This window comes from Syngnathus typhle, linkage group LG16, assembly GCF_033458585.1.
Source record: "Syngnathus typhle isolate RoL2023-S1 ecotype Sweden linkage group LG16, RoL_Styp_1.0, whole genome shotgun sequence".
NCBI classification, from domain to species: Eukaryota; Metazoa; Chordata; class Actinopteri; order Syngnathiformes; family Syngnathidae; genus Syngnathus; species Syngnathus typhle.
In genome coordinates, this window is record NC_083753.1 from 6,298,279 (window position 1) to 6,319,271 (window position 20,993).

A 20,993-nucleotide genomic window follows, 5' to 3' on the forward strand; every position below is an offset into this window, starting at 1 on the left:
GGAAACGTGTTCATCATTTCTTTTTTTGATTGTAATGACACGTGTGTTTGGATGTTACGTGTTCGGTACTTTGGTCAACGTTGTTGGTGAACACTCGCCATCGTGAATGGGGTCGAAGCAAATTAGTCACACACAACTCCCAGTGACGATGTCACAAGTTTAGTTTATTCCCAATTGGCGTTTTTTCTTTCTCCAATGAATGGGAAATGGTTTTGAGACAGCAAATACCGTACCACAAAAAAGGCCAAGCTAGTTTGGAATTTGTAGATGGCAGCATGTTTGATTTTGTCATTTCAGTGATGTCAAATCCACGTCAAGAAAGTAGAACTGTTTGGCTTTCGTCAGAGAGAATATTTGAAAGGAAAATTCTCGCTGTGTGACATTTGAATTTTTTTTTGTAATTGTTTGATGTTCAAATTTGATCCATTCCAATTGGTAATTAATATTGTTTTTGGGGTAAGAATGAGAGTAGATAGAGTTCAACGATGAAGGCGGCTTAATTGATGGCGGCTATATATCAAACGTTGCAGGGAGATTTCAGTGAAGGACACGAGAGCGACCACATCTCACACTGAGCAGACATCACTATTGACATTGTGTCTGCTCAGATGGATCAATCCCCGCTTTGCCCTTGCCTAACCACGTCATTGAGAAGACTGGAAGAGCAAGTTGATTCCCCAGGTATCTTCTCAAACTTTCTCAAGAAGCTCGAGGCCAAACGGACGCCAAATATTCACGGGAGGTCTACAAGTATACCACGATAGCATTAAAAATCAAACGGAACAAAGTCCAGTTGACGTATTGAACAAAATGGTCCGTTTTCAATGTCTCAAACACAAAAGTTAATCTACAGACTGAAACCCTTTTTTTTTTTTTTTAAGATATCTCCACTACCAACCACTAGCATTCACTGCTATTTGCGTGCAGGAGATCCCCGAGGGCTTTTTGCAATTCATTAGGCTGCAGTAGAAGGGAGTGGACTCACTTTTTCCGCCATCCAGAGACTGGAGTAAAAAAAATGTCACTCTTCTACTCAACTTGTCTCTCATCACCAAACAGTGTTTGGATACAAATGTTTGATTCAAATATCAACAGCCAAAGTGGAACTTTAAGGGAAGTGATATATATATATATTGCAGCTCTGAGCAGACAGTTGAGTGAGTGAGAAAGAGAGACAGCGAGAAAGGGAGCAGAAGAGAGCAAGAGAGAGAAAGGGCTGAGGGGCAGTGGTTGGCTGGGGGTCCCCGTGTAATGTTGCTCTCAGTACAAGCAGGGTAGCGTGATTTCCCTCTCTAATTGAATCAGCGGGGCCTGTCTTCCTGTCCGCCCGCCCGCCCGCCGCAAAGCACATCAGGCACCGTCGTGGTGCGACACATTCGCCGGCCGCCGCACGACAACACCAGTCTCTCCTTAACAAGCAAAGATATTAGCAGAGGAGAAAGACCCCAAAGACTATGCTTTCACTTTATGCTAAGTCAGCTGTCCCCACATGGTGACTGTGCAAAGAAAAATGGACATCATTTCACAGCATCCTCTTTGTTTGAAAGAGGATGAAACATATTGTTTGGCATCCAATTAATTTGTTGACTAATTATTGCGCACTATTGTGCTAATATTGATAGGTTTACATATCATTTCTATGAACTCTTCATCATAGTTCATGCATTGGAACAATTTGCAGGGTGAGGTAGGGAAAATATAAGCAGCTCTCTTTGTTGATCTTTTTTTCTATATGTCTTGAGTTATATTTGCAGGCGTCCAAAACAAATCCAACCATACCCTTGCATCCTCTCAGATGACAACTAAAGCAAAATATCAAAGCGCCAAAACAACACTAATTCTGCAAAATGTCATTTGTAAAGAAGATCCCAAACGCAGAGCATTTGCATGGAGTTATTCACTTAAGGAAAAAAAAAACTTTGAAAACAAACTTTGAAATGTGCATTGCATTATTCAGATCATTTTCAAGTCAACATGCGAGAAAGATCAACTATCCACACACAACGATTGGCCGAGCATGTGTTGCTTTTCTGTCCAAAATGTAAATATTGCTTATCTTGATGAGAAGTGCAAGTTACCTACCAGCTGCAGTCTTCTGGTTCAACTTTTCTCCAAAATGTGCTTCCTTGTCTTTCTTTCTTTCTGACAGCCTTCCCTTTACTTCTCCCCCGATTCATTTAATGCGCTCAGTGCAAACTTCTGCTCCCGCATTGCACGCAAACTCATTTTATTTTACGACTTTGGAGATGACTGGGAATGGGAGAAGGCAGAGCGGAGGGAGACAGGATGACAGAGGGCTGGACGAGTGGAGATAATGGTCGGGAGGCGGGCGACCAATGGGCCCGGAGCCGAATGGAAAAAGGGAATCAGGACACACCAATGAGGCACAGCCTGGAGAGGGGGAGCGGGGGGGGGGGGGGGGGGGGAGCCAGAGAGAGAGAGTCAAGGAAGCGGGGATGGAGAGAGCACAGTTGGGAGGAGACGGTGTCAAGCAGACTGAGAAAGAGGCTGAGGAAGCAAGAGATGAGAGCTTGGTGCAGCTCACAGGCGATGGAGAGTAGCAAGCATGAAGAAAGACAGGCAAGGAAGGAACGGACTTACCCGGCCGGCTCCCGTTAGCTGCATCCTTTCCATACACTGCCCGCTAGACTCCACAAACACAAAACACCCTCCCCAACGATAGAGGCGCACGCCACGCTGCCGCCGAGACTAACCAATAGCTGAAACAACAAAGGGGAGGATTGCCAAAGCCGACTGGTATACCCTAAAGCAATTCTGCCTGTGTGTGTGTGTGTGTCTATGCATATGTGTGTGTGTCAGAGAGAGAGAGTGTGTGTGAGCATGTGTTTTCTCGGAGGAGGAGGAGGAGGGATGTGAGTTGAAACCCCAAATGCTCCCTCTTTGCTTTGCTTTCCTCTCTCCTCCTTGTTCTGTAGCTCTCTCTGTACACTGTGCAATGTATGTCCTCCACCACTCAGTATGTGCTCCCTCCCTCCCTCCTTCCTTCCATCCCTTCATTCGCTCTCCCTTGCTCCTCTGCCTGCTAATGTGCCCTCCCTTCCCCTTCTCCCTCTTATACATATATTTAGGGCTGCAGACTGTCTGCTCCCAGAGTCTGCTCTTCCCACGGGCCCTGGGATGCGATGGAGGGAGGGAGCGAGGGAAGGCGAGAGCGGCAGACGAGAGATGATGGGGGGGCGGGCAGGCGGCCTCACGCGAAATATGTGCAGTGCATTTAATCCCGAGACGCGTTTCGGTGTGTCCTTAAAGCATACTGGTCTTATTTTTATGCCGTATATAAAAGAGATGCAGGCGTCAAGCTTTCTTTATCCTTCTTAGGGGTTGAATAAAGAATAGGCAAGGTGAAATAGGAGGTAAAAGATGCAGTCGTCGTCTGGGGATGCGCCGTTTACAAATACGCAACCTCAAGGCTCATAGAATTTGGAATTTTCTGGAAAAAAATACAGTTGTGTGCAAAAGCGTCCAAGTTGAAATTGACGCCTTGCATGACGTCACATCGCTGACCTGTTTTGATTTTAAAACTGATCAGTCACAAGAAAACGGGGTAAGATGGCCAATAAGAAGAAAGGGGAAATGATTTCAATCCTCCTCATGACAACATGAATAAAATGGCATACCACTGTTTTTTTCCCTTTCTTTCGAAAACAAACAGCTATTTGCAACAATGCTGCCAGGCTATTGAGGAAGACATGATAACTACTCTGGTGGGTTGGGACACACAGACACCCTTAGGGCATCCGATACTGTATTAGTAAATTCCACTTCTTATTTGGCTATGTTAATGCCAAATCAGCATGATTCATTCATTGTTAAACCAAGAAACAAAAGTGGAGCAATGTCCACTCATGACACAATTTCATTCATTATCGTATACTCCTTGGACTCTTCATTAGGGACACCATCTGAGTACACGGTACTTTCTTTTGTTTACTGAATCTCATTCTTTCATCCAACTCAGGGTTCACCGTCATTTGTGTCAAGGCACAAGTGCTCCGTCAATCAAAATAGTCCTTAATATTTTTGGCTTGAATTCGATTTTGTCAAGGCTTTTTACTGTAATGTTCATGTACGTCTACCGCTCGATGTTGTTTCGAGAGTCTACAGAAAATGAAGGACGAGATGGTTGCGGGGGGACGGACGGAGGGAAAGAAATGTTACCGAGTTTGGAGATGTGGATGTTGCAGAGTAAAAAGCGAGTTGCAGCAGAGGGCAGGGAAGGGAAGGAGGAGGAAAAAGTGCAGTGTGGGACTCGAGATAATAGCGTGGGAGAAGGTGAAGACTTGTTGTTCACTGGGATTGAGGGAGACGAGCTGCTGGGAGAAAAGGGAGCGCGGGAAGAGTTGAATCTTCAGGGAAGAGAAACTGCATTGCTGCTGCGTTGGGAGGAAGACAGAGGAGGAATAACAAGCTTTAACCTCATATCATCATTTGCTTCCATGTGTGTGTGGGGGGGGGTGTATACAATGTGTGTGTGTACTTGGTCGAGTGTGGAATGACAAATATGACAGGAAAGAACGGCACGCAAATTGACAAACACACACATACGTACGCATTCATCGGATGAATACATTAGCGCCCTCGCAATTGAATAGTGCCGTTGCGAGGACCTCGGGCAGGAAAGAAGCACTCACCTGTGCTGTGATCTAAACACCACCGAGAAAAAGCTCTTTATGGCACACGTAATCACCGTTTAACCTTTTGACATCAAGTGTCAAGAAGAGACAACTTGCAATTACAGCGCTTAACAAATTTGTGAGGCGCCCAAGCAAAATGAGTCAGGTAGCTTTCCAGATGCCGGGCAATATCGCTCGGGTAGGTCAAGCTTCAAAGCAATTTCATTTCCTCGAAAGTGTCGTGAAACAAACACTGTGAAGCGTTGTAAAAAATGATCTGCATAAATATAATCACCATAAACTAGCATAGGAACAATTGTTTTGTAAATACTGCCCTCTGATTGGTCGATTGCTGTTCATAATGATTACAAATGGGCGCTGCAGAAGCCCGGCTAACTCCACGATAGCAAAGCGTAACGGTTGATATATCAGTGGAAAGATGAGATCATGCTCTTTTTGATTATTCCAAAACCTCATTTGTGAATTATAGGTCACTGTGACCCATTGTACAATGGCAGGTCAGCCTTATTAGAACACCACAAGCTATTTATCTCAATGAGCATGCAGTCTCACCAGTTGCTGCAATGCGAACTCTTCCGTTTCTGTGCGCTCTCAAAGTTTTATCAGGAATTGACAGGATTGAGGAATTAGCATTCTGGACCTGCAATGAGACGGCTTACTGAGCTTTTAAACTATTTTAATTAAAGAACTGGATTCGAGTAACCTGTTTTTTTTCTTGTTCAGGATTTAAAAGAATTGTATTTTAATAAAACTGCCAATCTAAAATTGATGAATAACAATAACAAATACAGTGTTAGCATTAAAAATATGTGGGTTAAATTGCTTCCAAATACTTTATTTAGCATTATAGTAATTTGGTGATTACTAACACGTTTAAAAAGTTGGTATACCTTGTAAACTATTTCAAAACAAACTTTTCTTGCACCAAAACTTGCACACTTAATCTTTAGCCATCAAGTCACTGTATAAGATGTAGATAGAAGTTGGTGGAAGTCTGAACTCCATTTCTGAAACATTCTGACAGAATGTAGAATAATGCAATTAGAGAGCAACTGCATGGTGTCAACCAACTCCAAAATGTCAAACAAAGTTAGCAACTAGCCTCTAGTAACTTTAGATAAGTGTGAACAATAGACTCACTGCGTGGGCTGAAGCAAAAATCCAGCGGAAAATATCGCAGCACACCACCCACTTAACGATGTTTCTATCGACAATCACCAGTTTCGACCCCAAAGCCACAAGTCTGCAACGGTCCACGGACTGACCCGTGATGGGCAGCGTGGTGCCACAGGGAAGAAGAAGAACAAGTACAAGTAGCGAGGATACTTCTTATCTTCTGGTATGTACATTGTTGTGGCAAATATTTTGCAAATAGAAAGTGCCAATAAATATTAGAATAAATTGATCTCCATATTGTTACCCCAAGATGATCAAGTGAATTGGCCCATGTCATTTCTAAGAACATTCTATCAATTGTTATTCAGTGGATTAGATCACTTTTATGTAAAGACTATATAAATATTCATCCAGCTCTCATTATGCTATTGTTCTTGTCCTGCTCAGGGTCGCAGAGACCTGGAGCTAACTCCGGCTGACAGGCAAAAGGCAGATTGCACCCCGGACTGCTTGGCAGTCAATCAAAGGGCATCAGTAGAGGCGGCAAACATTCACTCTCGCTTGCTGCATTTATATTGAATGGATTCTATTTCTATATAGCATTAGCCACATCAAGTGTATATTTCCAAAAAATCGATTTTGATATAATGACAAAAACATGCACAGCCTCCCCCCAAATGAAATTGGTCGGCATGCAAAAGTGGCACCCACACACAAAGGTGCTTATGCAAATTCAGAAGCATCCAAATGAGAACAAAGGCATGGCATGAGTATAAACAAGAGGGCATGCATAAACATCCGACGTGCCGATGGATTATGCAAGCACACGCGCATTAACACCCCGACGATCCTGTACACCTTCTTCCTAAAAGTAAAACCTTGCATCATTTCACAGGGCCCCCTCCACTCTCTCCCCGAAATCCATGGCATATGACCTTCTGTGGGACAGATAAAGAATGAGAATGTGCTTATCAGTCATGCAAATGAGGCTGAATTCATTTTCCACAACAGATGGCCCCATAGATAATGATGATGGAGGAGAGAAAATTAAATGTCTCTCGCTCTGTGACCATGGCAACCGCGCCTCTGCGGCGTAATATCAATAATAAGTGTGCCGCATAATAAGGTTGTCAGTCCTGTGAATCGAACCCTTCCGTGACGGGACGGGACGGGCCAAGTGGGGTGGCGTCACCGCTCAAAGTTCACTTGACTCTTCACGAGAGCTTGTGGCATTTTGGGCAAGTGTTGGGCACTTCAAATATTTCAACATCAGAGTTGCTGACTTGCGCACAAGTGTAGCGGCAACGCAAGGTGCAAGTCAGAATGACTATTTGTCTCGGGTCTGCTTTTTCTGTCATGACAGCGATAGTAAAGTAGTAATCCAAGAAAAAAAAAAAAAAAAGGTCAATACGTGAAAAGCTGACTAAACAAACTCAAATAGAAATACCAAACAAAAAACTAAAAAGTACTCCAGACGCTCAATAGAAGGAATTGTGTCAAACAAATACCAGCCATGTGTGATAGCAGGGAGAAGAAAAAAAATAAATGCTACATGAAAAGTCTGGATTGGCACACACAATGTTTTCATCCGGTCTTAGGCACAGCCATTGGCAACCATTTTCTTCATCTATGTATTTCCGGAAGTGGATATTCCACCATAGTTGCAGCAAAGGGCCACCGCGCACCTCGTCAGTCACGCCTTCTGGCGTTCTTTCTCGGGTGGATAAAAAAAAAATGGGGCCAGACAGGAGTGATATATGTGTGCACGCGTGTGTATTATCTCTCTGGAAGTGCAGACGGAGAAGACGGTAACTCTTTGTGTTTGTCACACGTCGTCCAGGCACTGCACATAACTCTGTTAGCAACAACTCCAGCCTGGCAAAGTACTGCCCATGTTGCTTGGTCCAATCCACTCCACTATTCACTTCATTAAGAAGCTACTATTTTAAGATCAAGTAGATAGTGTATTGTTGTATAATAAATGTGATATCATGTCACCTTCTCTGTATCTTTGGCAAGTCCGTCATTGTTTCTCCATCACTCTTGCACGCTCTGCACTCGCCCCCCCCCACTCTCTCTCTCTCTTCCTCCGTGTCTGCCTGCCAGACGCTCTCAATATAGCACTGCTCATAAACACACAGACGGAGAGGAAGAGGTAGCAAGAGAGTGCGAGGAAGGCTCCAGTGACAGTCATAAAAATGAGTGAGGGGCCAGAGAGAGATAGAAATGGGTGGTGAACAAGTGGGAGGAGAGAAGGCGGCAGGAGAGGACACACTCCTCTGTAGAGCAGTTTAAAGAGTGAGTGAGTGAGTGAGTGAGTGAGTCTGGAAGGATGACAAGAGCAAGGAGAAATTGGGGAAGGCTGACTGTTAACCCTTACGTATTCTTCATTTTCTATGCACACTGGGCGGACGTTCCGGGTCATCCCCTTTTTTTTTTTTTTTGCATCACAAGCATACGCTTAGGTGGTGGTAATAATAAAGGAAAATAGTAAAGCTAACATTTATTTGATTAGGTAACGTTTGACTCAGTGTACACAAGTTCTACATAAGAAGGTATTTTTTCCATGAAGTCATTCTGTTTATATCTAGTCTCCATATGATGTGTTATTAAATTTTAGGGGGTAAAAAAAAAATACATTCAGGATTGTTTTACTGACCAGATCAATATGTAGCTGAGATTGAAGGAAACAGGAAATTCAGTGGTACTGATAAAAAAAATAAAATAAAAAATTAACAGGGACGAATCAAAATTGGGACAATGGAGTGAGCTGGGGAACATTAGGAATGGGCTGTTGAGATGATGGAGCCAAAGTAGGTGGGAGACCCAGGAAGATATCAGCGTTTCTCAGTCAGATCTCTTTGAAGCCCAGGCTGTCCTATTTTAACCACTTGTAAATAATGGATGGCTTGATAGGAGAGACCACACACACACACACACATAGGCACATACACTCCACTCCGCTGCAAAACATTGTGGGTAAGCCATGGGAGCCATACTGTAAGATTAAAAAATATATAAAAATCATATCACCTACAAAATGTAAGCCTGATTCTCCTCTTTCAACAAAATCAGCAAAATATCATTATTATTTATTTATGCGGTGTGCTGTGTTGGTCATCTCTAGAACGCCGCAAAGTCCAGGAGGAATTAAACAACACGTACATTATATTTAAGTGTACCTTGTAGGATTTCTCAAATCTGAAATATCTGTTGAGATGTTAAAAAAGGGGCTATGGAGGATCATCGCACTTGGAAGCCTACAGCAAAATAATGTTAACTCATTAACGTTAATGTGGGGCTAGGATGGGGGGGGGGGGGGGGGGGGGGTCAGGCATTTCTATTATTGTTTTAATTTGTCCAAAGCAATTTAAAGTGGGAACTCAAGTTATGAGCCTAATTGATTTTGTCAGCCAGTTTGCAACCTGAAAGGTTTATTAATCCAGATAATGTTTCCCTATGAGAATTCAATTAAGTTATCCTTTGTTATATATCAGTTTGTGGTTAAAATTATGACACCACTTTAAAAACATAACTATTGAGGAGGACAACACCTCCTTTATTTATTTATTGAAATCATTTTAATACAAGTTATTATTCCAACGGTTGATTCCAAATTTCCATCAACCTTCACAGGTTTGCAAGACGGAAAGGTGTGAATGGCTGGGAGAGTGAAGACAACGTACAGCAAGCAGTAGGCTAATTACAGGCTCCATGCTGGCTGGCAATCATAGCCTCTTTTTCTCCTCACTTGTGCTCCCCCCCGCCCTATTTTCAACTCCTGCAGAGTTCCGCCGTTTCTTCCACTGTCGCACTCGCAGGGGGTCCGAGTCGCCATGTGAAGATGAGGTGTAGATTTTGCCCACTGTGCAGCTATCAAGGTAGATAGATATACATGAGTAGCTATTGGGCTTCTCACTTCAGAAAATTGTGAAAGCGATACTACGCCGCAATCGTTTCTAATCCAACTGCTATAATGGGCCACGATTATTAACCTCGTAACCGATTTTTAGAATGTGAAGGACTTAACACGCAAGAAAAGGAAAAAAAAAAGGGTTTACTTCTGTTATAGGGCATGATGTAAATAAAGGGACCAAAACAGCACATTAATTATGGAATGACGTTTGTTGGAGTACCAAGACTGACCTCTGAGGGTACGGCAAATAAAAATGTGTGGGCCCTTAATACAAATACTACTATGTGGGATTCATACTATATTCATATTTAAATCCAGAGGTCTCATAAACGCGAACATCACCGTACACAAGACTTGCTAAGCACTAGGGAGTTTAGATCTTTTTTTTTTTCATCACTTAACAAATCAGAGCTTTTCAGAGATGCTAATCGGAGAAGTGGCAACACTCAATGGATTCACGGAGGCGGCCCGGAAGGCGAAGGACGGTGTGTTTAATATGCCAAGATAGAGTGTCTCCCTTTTTGCCTAAAAATCTGCACTGACCAATTTGCGCCAGGCTTCACAGAGACCTTCAACAGATCCTCGGGGCTGTGCTTCAATCTCTCCAACTTCATCCCAGCCATCGCAAAAGCTAAAATACCAGCACTGAACCACAACCGACGTGTAAGCGGTAATGAATCTGCACGATTTGAAATTTGCAAACCTTGACTGTAAATGAAATTGTTGAAGACGCCGTGATATTGTGCGACAGAAGGTTGTCGGGAGGTGGGCGTTGGCACCACCGCTGTGTTTGCTGCTGCAAAGTTTGGAGAAAGTGAAGGGCAAGTTTTTGTCTTTGCAGCTGCAGTAGAGGTTACGTCTCTGCATGACGTCGGACATATCCGGCCGGCAGCACGGAGGACGAATCTGGGGACCTACAGCCCAGTATGCAGCTCTCAGCGTTCCAAACAAACAAATTCACTGGAGGCTCTTAATGAGCTTATTGAATAGAATCATGAGGGAGGTTGTCAGCTGTTCTTGTTTTTTTGGAGCGGAGCAGAGTCACCTTTTTTTTTTTCCTTAAATGAGAATTTTGGCTTTTCAGTTTTTTTGCTTTAAAATGGTCTGACCCAATGTGATCTTGGGTAATGAGAATGCCCGACAGAAGCCAGGTCACACAGCCCCACATTTTGGCTCATTTTCTTTTTTCATAGTGTTGGGAGCATTAACTATGTTGGGTTATTCAAGGTTACAGTAAGATTTCACACTTGGCTACAACTCTCTCTGAATGCATGGCTGAGCACGTTTATTGGAAGTGTTTGTCTTCATTCACTTGACTACAAAAGAAAAAAACGGAGAACTAAGAAAGAACCACGCTGATTGGCTGGTTGGGAAGGGAATAAAAATCACACACACACAAGCAATCACAATCCATTTGGCAATCCATTACTTCGATAAAAATCAAAGGGAACTTGTTGAGACTTAGTTTCAAGCTGTGAACTTTAGGTAAGCCTCAGAAAACACCGCTGCATGTTATACTGGCGTGACAAAACACCTTTTCAGTGGGACTAACTCGAATAAGGTAGCAGAAACACTTTTACTAACAACTTGTTGATGTAACAAATAGAAACCTATTAGAAATACATTTTTACAAATCCCACTTTCAAAAAAGTTGGGACATTGTGTCATTTTTAACCCCACTGGATTTTCTCTGATGGATTTTTTTACCAAAATTATTTTCCCAACAAACTTCCATACTAATACTGTGCACATATGATCCATTTGGAATTTTGACTTGAGAAAATGATTTATTTTCTAATCTGGTTCAGACACCAAGTTATGCATTGAATATAAAGTCTTTGATATATATATATATTTCTTTTTCTGGACGATGACCAATACCACTGCACTATTTGATTTAAATACATGCTCATAATGAATATACGGCAATAGTAAGAGATTTACTCGCCTCCATGTCGATGGAGTTTGTGCCAAAAACGCAAAGCCTCCATTATATGTGCTGAATATACAACATAGTTGAGTGGGTTTCTTGGCAACAGGCGAGGTCAGGTCATTAGTAGGCGTGCCAGACGGCTGCAGGGACACACACAAAAAAAAAACAGGCAAGCATGTCTATGGGCACAAACAGTTGGCACATATTCTGCTCGCTGAGGTCAGAGTTCAGCGTATTGGGCTTGTCTTTTATTTTTTTTATTCAGGGGGAGCGATGATATACTACTGGACTGTATATATGTGGCGTGAAGCTTTTGGACCATTGTAGCCAAGGGCAAGGAAAGACAGTTTATCAGGAAGCAGAAGCAGCTCCTATTTCTGACCTGGTCCACATAATGAGCAGTTAAAAAGACCGGTGAAGTCGACTTGCCTCAGCACCTAAATGAAACGTTTTTTATGCCGAGCACACGGTCGGCCGTCTGCGGAAATAGGGCCCATGGTGTTAGCGAACCAGCAGGTGAATTTGTTTAATTTTTGCTCCACTATAACTTCTTGCATCATGAAGTCATTTTTTTAGATCTACATTATGACGTTTGTATAGTCTAACTTTTCTTCCTATCAGGAGGGAAAATATATACTAATGCCGTATTTTCCGGCCTATAAGGCGCACCGGACTATAAGGCGCACCTTCAATGAATGGCCCATTTTAAAACTTTATCCTTATGTAAGGCGCACCGGACTATAAGGCGCACCATTAATGCATCATGTCAGATTTTTAATCCAAATCAAATCATTCTCCTTTTTATCTTTTTTATTTCAACTTTAGACGGAACAAATTACTTTATAATCATGAAATAATGATCCATAGTCTTTTTGAGTCATGATTCATAGTCTTCAGCAGGCCACTTATGATTGATTTCATGACACAATGCTTTGGGCCAGTTTAAATTTAGGAATTTGGTCTATATATAAGGCGCACCGGACTATAGGGCGCACTGTTGGTTTTTGAGAAAATTTTAGGTTTTTAGGTGCGCCTTATAGGGCGGGAAATACGGTATATATAAATACTCTTAGCTGTGTATTCTGGCAGTACACGATTCAATTCACGTTGTAGTGGATGAGTCCAAAGTGAAGATTTTTTTTTTCCTCAGGTCACCAAATACCTCATTCCTGCCTGGCAAGCACACATTATAACATATGTGACAAATTTTCCATCAACTTTGTCATTAGTAAAATTAGAAATTGTATGTAAAAAAGAGACATTGCTAGCAATTTCTGTTACCATTCATCTTTTTCAGCCGGCCCAAATGCTGAAGGTTTCATTATCAGCGAGCAGCTTCTTGATGTTTGGAATAAAAATCAGCATAGTGGATGAGAGGAAGCCGATTGTCCCATAAGAGCTTCTTTTGGTGGTGGCAACAACCTTGAATCATCTGCTTATGCTACTCTAGATAAAAGCAGCACCAAGGTGACTTGCAGCAACTGTTGTCAGATGGTCTTCATTTTTTTTCTTCAGCAAAGCGTGAAAGTGAAACGACCCACCGAGGTCCCTTGGTGCTACGTAGAGAATGTTGAAATGCGCACAACCTCCGCCTAGAAATTACATTCCACTTTGGAGAACATGTGGATGCCAAACAATGGTTGTATACGCTTTAAAAGATGGACTCATTTAATAGCCTGGACCAACTGGAGCTTTTAGAAGGGATACTAGAATGTCTATATATTTTACGCTGTTTCAGAGCATGCTTAAGCTGTGCCTTATTGTAAGTATTTTTTTTTTTTTATTCCAATTTCTTGTTTATTTGTGCGTTCACTTTGTTCTGCAGCTGAGCTAAGAGGGGAGACTTTTTGCCCAGGTCAGTGGTATGGTCCAATTAAAGCGTGTGATCAGCCAGAACACTTTAATGATGGTTGCGGTGTCGGAGATGTGCAGCTTCGACAGAGAGGGGGAGAGGTGGCATGCTGTGAGATGGTGTCTGCATCATGCCGGCGTTGAGCCCCAGTGGGTCGGCTGCAGACAGACAAAATGAGCCTCCCTCTTTTCCTGTCAGGACAAGGAGCAAGCGAGCCAGCCAGCCAGCCGCCCACCACAGTCGCTATCTGCAGCAACGTTGATAACCGCTGTTTCCATGTGATAGTGCAACGCCGTTTTGAGACTTTTTGCCAGCCTCTCGTTTTATCGACCAATTAACACCATAAGCCTCAAGTCTTCCCCAATGTTCTCAAATGAGTGGCGAGACATGTACAGTAAAATTCTAAGGCTGTAGTTTGACAAAATGTCATTGTGAATTGACCAAATTTGCATTTCAGGGACCCAGTGCAGAAATGAAAACTCACGATGGAAGAACGAAAAGCACGAGAGGATATTCAATTCCCTAATATGCGAGCAGTGCATCAGTTCCGAAATATAAACGATTGAAAATGCAATGCAAATACTGCCCACCCGTTTGTCTTACTGTGTGGCAACAGGCATGTGTGCGTCTGCATGTATAGATTGTGACCCCTGGCTCTCCTCAGTGGGCGGCGTCTGTTGCGGAGCTCTTTAATGGTTGCCCAGCTGGAGTCAAGCGCTCGCAAGTTCAGCCAAGGTCACAGTCATTGCGTCCTCAGAGCCATCATTTGGCAAAGCTTTTCAGCCTGCAGTGTACCATGCTTCTAGCCATAGCTAGCACTGAGCCAAAACTTACCAATTACTGATTTCAAATATGTGCTGAAAAAAAAATTGACAGGACTATGAAAAGGTTTGAGGTTGGTATACAAAATGATGCCAATTCAAACATGCACATAAAAGCCTATTAAAAGTACAGTAAAGTGAAAACGGACAATGTTCATTTTAACAGACAACGGTCATTTTTTAAAATGATTATTAGTTCAGTAACCTTAGTCTCACCTACTGTACTTGTGGAATTATTTGCAGATTTCTTCAAACTAATCTGACCTCACAAAGATATTTTTTCTCTATAGTATTTGCATTCCAATTAAACCTAATCTTCACACACACAAAAATGAAGTCCTAATTTCCGGAACAAATGAATCATTCATGATTGAAATTATACTCATTGTGTATTCTCTCTTCACACCTGGACATGGTCATTGACGGTAGCATGAATTTATACTCGGTGAACTGTTCACATTGCAGGAGGGCTGTCTGCATCAGGCAATGACATGATGAGAAAAAAAGATATTTTCAACTCAGAACTATTTTCCTGTTGTAATCATTGTGGGCATTGTGATTAATTTGTCTTTTTTGTATTTTCCGTTACACCACACACACCGATGGTTGATGTGTGGAAGTTCTACACAAGCAATTCCCTCCAAACGTATGAAAAAGTGGTGCTCGCACACCAGTCCTGCACATGTGATCTGACACAGCCTGCAGGATGCTACACAAAGAACATCAAATAGAATGCGAAAGAGGATTCAGGTCCTACCAGAGACACACATGTGTGATACACACATTTGAGCAATCAATTTACAGTCTCTATATACATTTGCAACATTAGAAATTTATAATAATGCATATATTTTAAGGTAACGCTCCAACCCTACAAAAGCCCAATTCCATTTCTCAAATAAGTATCTTCAGACTACACGACCTGTCAATCATTTTTTTCATTCATGCAAGATACAATTTAAATAGGGCCTGAAATTAGAAGGCGGTGGAGTTGCGAATGTCAACAAGCAGAAAATATTCAAATGATGTGAGCATAAAAACATCTCAAAATAAAAATAACTTTGAAAGAACAAAATTATTTGGATGGGTAAACATCATCAGATGTGACAAAACAACCTCTTCAAAACATCTAGGCATTTACCTTTACTAGCATTCACTATGAACACGTGGTGCTATTTGAATGCAGAGAGCACAAGGTCCTTTAAAGATCAATGGGCAGGAACGACAGCCTTGCTCTGGCCCAAAGCGTACTGTATAATCAAGTGCTAGCGCATCAGTATGTAGCAGCGTGTAAACAGGCCTCTTACATTATGTATATGTGTAGGCTTATGTTCAAGCATGCAAGTGAACATTAGATTTACATGATGTGAAAATATTCGATGGAAAAAAAGGGAAAAGAGCCACAGGGCTGATCCTTTTTTTAAACGACTGACAGATAGGTTGTTTGACGGCACCGTCGCCGAGTGCAGCTCCCTTGCACTTTTTTTTTTTTTTCTTTTTATTTGCATGTGTGTAAAAGCTCGTCTGTGGCTGTTCAATGGTAAAATGTTATGCAACGGCCAATAAAGTGGGTTACGGTAAAGCTAACTTTTATGTACATCCCTTAATAATCATCATGGAAAATAAATACACATATGTAGCGTATTTTCCGGACTATAAGGCGTACCTAAAAACTTAAAATTTTCTCAAAAGCCGACGGTGCGCCTTATAGTCCGGTGCGCCTTATATATGGACCAAATTCCTAAATCTAAACTGGCCCAAAGCATTGTGTCATGAAATCAATCATAAGTGGCCCGCTGAAGACTATGAATCATAAAGACTATGGATCATTATTTTATGATTATAAAGTAATTTGTTGCGTCTGAAGTTGAAATAAAAAAGATAAAATGGAGAATGATTTGATTTGGATTAAAAATCTGACATGATGCATTAATGGTGTGCCTTATAGTCCGGTGCGCCTTATAGTCCGGAAAATACGGTAATCACAATTTCTCCTTCGGTATAAGTCCAAAAACTGAAAGTGTCTCGATTCAGTTCTACTCAGTAAAAATAGGGGTGCCGATGCAGGACAAAGAGCGCCATTGCTAGCCGAAATGAAGCAGAGCACATTCTGCCTCCTGAATGTACCCGTAGATTCCAACTTCCTCCGTGATTAGCCAATAAGTATGTCGTATATGTCGGGTCCACACTTTTACAAGAATACAGAGACGGAAAAAAAAACACATTCACTTGAGCAGAGCTAATTATCGGCTGTGGTGACATCATACTCACGTTCCCTGAGGCTTCCTCCAGATCTCATGCATCCATTTGAGCCCAAGGTAATGTGAAGCAACCATCAGGGTGTTTTTCTCGTTCTGTCAGCACTCTTTTTCTTCCCGCCTGTAGGCTTTTAAACATTTCCGTGTTCCGTCGGAGCACATTTATGCAGGGCGAGCACTTTCTGTTGCCACCAAGCCAGAGCAGCACAGGATTTGCTCTGATCAAACAATTGTGTATGTTTTTTGTCATGCATGTGAGCTCTAATATCCCTACATGGATTTCATGTTTCATACAACAGCAGGTTCTAGTGTGCAACCTTTGCAATTGGACCAAACTTGGCGGATAACAATAAAAAGAACAAAAGACAAAATGGGCCATCTGCTCTGTTGACACACCACTCACTGCATCTAAGGGCTCTTTTTAAACACGCCCACTTCACAGGTGTCTTCACTTGGACCACTGGTGTCAAACGCAAGGCCCGGGGGCCAGATCCGGCCCATCGTATCATTTTACGTGGCCCGCAAAGACAAATGAATCAAAACATAAAATAGAATCAATATATAATAGAGAGCTTAATTTCATGTGTGTGTGTGTGCACGTGTGTGTGTGTCTGCACTGTTTGGTGTGAGAAAAGTCAACATCATCTTTCAAGGCTGTTTGACACCACTCTGCAATCTTTGAACTCTTGCTGCACGTCTGCTTGGAAAGTAAATGTCAAGCTCATATTGTTTTTACTTTGACCTTAGTCAGAGCTGTGGACAGATACGATATATGGACAAAAGTCTTGGGACACCCGGGGAAATCCACCTGTAGAGGGGTTGGGGGAGCGCCTGGGTATCCATAGCTACCGTGTCCTATTTTAAAATGCCTCTCTGGATTTTTTTCTTGTCATTGTAAAGCCATCTGTGCTTGACTGACAATGTGAGCGTATACAGAATGATTTGATAACAACCGCTGGAGATGGAAATATGTCTTCGGTATCGGTCCGCCTGTGCCCCGAGCAAATTCTCCCAAATCACGTTAGACCAGCACTCCACCTTGCACCTGTATTTCGACGTGGTCTGAGCAGGTGTACATTTCGACCATCACACGGCCACGCCGGCAGGCTACCTTCAAGGACATTCCCAACGCTGCATTAGAAGAGCCAGATTGGTGTCTTCCAAATTGGCAAACCTTCTCAGCGAGCCTTGCGCCCGCATGAAAATCAGACTCTGCCGTACTTACACCTCTCAGATGTCTTCAAACATCGAGGCCCATGTGTTATTCGAGTGGCTGTAATACAAGAAGTTGTTTATATTTGAGGTTCTAGGTAGAAACGGATTTTCTTGGAAATAGCTTTCGACTAAATCTTCAATGGGCGACTATTCATAAAAAGTCAGTGGGTGACTCCTGGCAAAAGTGTGCGTGAAAAAAAAGGAAAGGAGTCATTTAAAAGGTTGATTCCTTTATTAATATTCAAAGAAATGGTGTTAACAGTATTTTCATAGAGCTTCACACTCTTGACAGCAGTTTGGACAATAATAAATAAATAAAAATAAATACTTTCTGTTCTTTTTTTCATTTTTCTAGCATTAGTTGTTATTGTTGGTGATTTTTTTTCAAAGCTAAATTTGATTCATTTGCAATTTGTATTTATTTGAATTTGTTTCACCATTATATTGAGATACTACGTGATGACGCCACAAGGTGGCAAAGAGAGGAAGGTAACAACATGAAGAAGGGGGGAAAAGGTTTAGCGAGATGCAAGATGGAAGAAAGAAGGAGCTCCTTCTGCGTTGGCCAGGCAGACAAGCATGGAAGAAGGGATTTGCACTGAGCACTGGTCCAGATCCCCCGCCTGTTAGACTGACACAGCAACAACCCTGCCACTGGCCTAATCCCCCAAATCATCCCTCTGCCACACCAGCACGGATCCAGGGGAGGATTGTGCATGCAAGGAAATAAGACTGGATGCAAGGTGACGAGAAGAGGAAAGGGGGGGGGCTCAAAAGATGAGAATGGAAGTTGAAGAAAGGAAATAAATACACAAGATGATACAGATAAAAGATAAGCAAATGGGAGAGTAAATGCAAAATGCAGAGGGTTAAATTGGCTGCCAATGATAGCATTAGAGACAGACAAAGGAGGAGAGATAAAGAGCGACAGAGGAGGGAGGGGGGGGGCATACCAGTAAAGAATGAAACAAAGAGAGGGAGGAGGAGGGGAGGGGGGCTTTTAGCTGCTGTTTCAGCTCTGTCCCGGTCTTTGGCGCTAATGAGTGTGGCTGCTCTCGTGAGCAGAGAGACAAAAATTGGGGTTGGAAGGAGGTGTCTGGAAAAGATGGGTGTTTGCCCACCACTGCCAAAGCTGCATCCTCTTTTATCCCCTCCCTCAACTCCCTCATTAGTATGATTGAATACCCTCCTCCCTCTTTCATCTGCTATTTGCCACGGCCACTGACCACACAGTACATTTCCAATCACACCGCAGCAGCCACACACTGCCAAGTTCCCGTCATCTTTCGCCCCCAGAAAAAATAAAAAAAACATATCTTTGCTTCTGGGTTCTCCACACTCTCGGTCGGTCTTGCACCCCCACATCCAAGGACCAACATGTTGGTGGATTTAAGTTCTTTTACTACTAGTGCCTGCAAAGACGAGAAGGACCGAGTATTGTTTTTCCTCTGCCGGCTTTCCCCTCTCAGAGGCTCTTCTGGAATCAAGCTCACCATTGATTGTAAAAGGGCAATCAATATAGTGTTTCTTGGGCAAATGGAAGTTATAGAGGCGGAGTGGTCATGGAGGCTCGAAATATGTTATTGGACTTGAGCTATTACATACGCCATGAATAGACATTCATACAATTAAATCCATTCCTGATTACACAACCTTGTGGTTATTGTGTTGATTTGTGTCATTTTGTGCATTTGAGGTATTAAAAAATACAAAGAAGATCTGGTGAAAGGGGAAAAAAAAACATTTCATATTGTATCGAGACCATTTCTTCAAGTTCAGTATAGTACGACACATGCTGGGTAGAAAAACCGGGTCCGTAGAATTTCAAAATTTGAAGTTGAGTCAACTTATGCAATACAGAACTTTTCATTCCATTTCCATCCGAGATATTTCCAAAAATATCAGTGGTGGTTCGGTTTTACTGCCATTTGCGTGCAAACTTAAAAACATTTGTGTAGGTCGATAAAATTTCGAAAAGGTTTTTGTCAGAAAAGCTCTTTTCTGTTACACAATTATGATAACCTTAGCTTTTGACAATGTTGTAGAGTCAAAACATACTTGGATGAAGCAGCCTGTGAAACATTTTCTTCAATGCATGCACCAAACTGAATGAGGACAAAAAAGATGTGGTAGAATCTCGTACGACTTTGCACACACACACACACACACACACAGTTGCTCGCCTCCACCCTCAGACGAGGGCCCTCTTTAAAAATTCATTCAGTCAATAATGACCTTTCACCCGCCAAGTCTCTCCTAGGAGCTCGCATAGCTGCCTCCTCCCACACAGCCTCGGAATCTCTCTCCATCTCTGAGAACTTTCTCACTAACCCGTGTCTGCACAATTCTCTTCATTCTTTCAGCCCAAAATCTGAAAAATGCACAAATGACTTTTTCTTGGCAAAGTAACATCCTCATTATTTGGGTTTGCAATTCAGTCTCAAATTCTCGTACAGGGTGGTCCGGGCCACTGGATAGTTTATCAGGTACACCTTGCTATTATTCGGAGTTCCTTTACGAGCATTTTTTCGTCGCATTTATTCAGCACGGCAAAGCTAACAGAGCAACCTTTCTCCATAAAGATCCTGAGCTTAAGTCACAGTTGCAGGAACAACTTGATTATTCGAGGTTTTTTCTGTCATGTCCATCCACCTTCTAATACAAATGGACAAATAGTAGTTGATCCCGTAATTGACGTCGACATGGAGCCTTATGTGAAGCCGGAATTCACGGGGGAATTTGGACTTAACACATTATTCGCTTTTGACTCCACCCGCGTCTGTTCCCATTACCAGCCACTAGCGTTGACATCACCAAGAGGAGGTCCCCTGGTGGCACCCTGTTCCCTACGCGCACAGCAGGACGCCATTCTCCTCGCCATCCCTTGCTCCCTCCATTCATCCATCATGAGTCGGCTGCTAAATGAAGCAAAGCGCCTGGCCTTTGACCCCTTTCAATGAGCCATTAGGTCTTCCAGGGGGTGCAACGCCCCTGCGGTCCAGAGGGGAGCGATTTGGACTAACCCACCGGCATCAGTAATGTCCCAGAGTCTTCCGGGTGCATTAAGCCTGTGGACATCCCCTCCATCTCCACTGCTCTCTCTTTTCCCCTTTGCCTTGAGGCATCATCTTTTTCCTGCGTACATTTATTCTCTTCCTTTCGCAACAGTGACGCTTAACTCATTCGCTGCCAGCTCAGTACAGAGTGACGTCAGTTCTCGTCAACGG

General features: G+C 42.6%; 1 protein-coding gene across 1 annotated transcript in view; it reads right to left on the minus strand.

Annotated features, from left to right (window-relative positions):
- myt1lb (myelin transcription factor 1-like, b) overlaps positions 1-2,240 on the minus strand; it is a 63,061-nt gene extending 60,821 nt beyond the window's left edge. The window contains exon 1 of the mRNA XM_061302110.1: positions 2,083-2,240. The gene's annotated coding sequence lies outside the window, so the exon portion shown is untranslated. The remainder of the gene's footprint in view (positions 1-2,082) is intronic.
- Between the last annotated feature and the right edge of the window lie 18,753 nt (positions 2,241-20,993).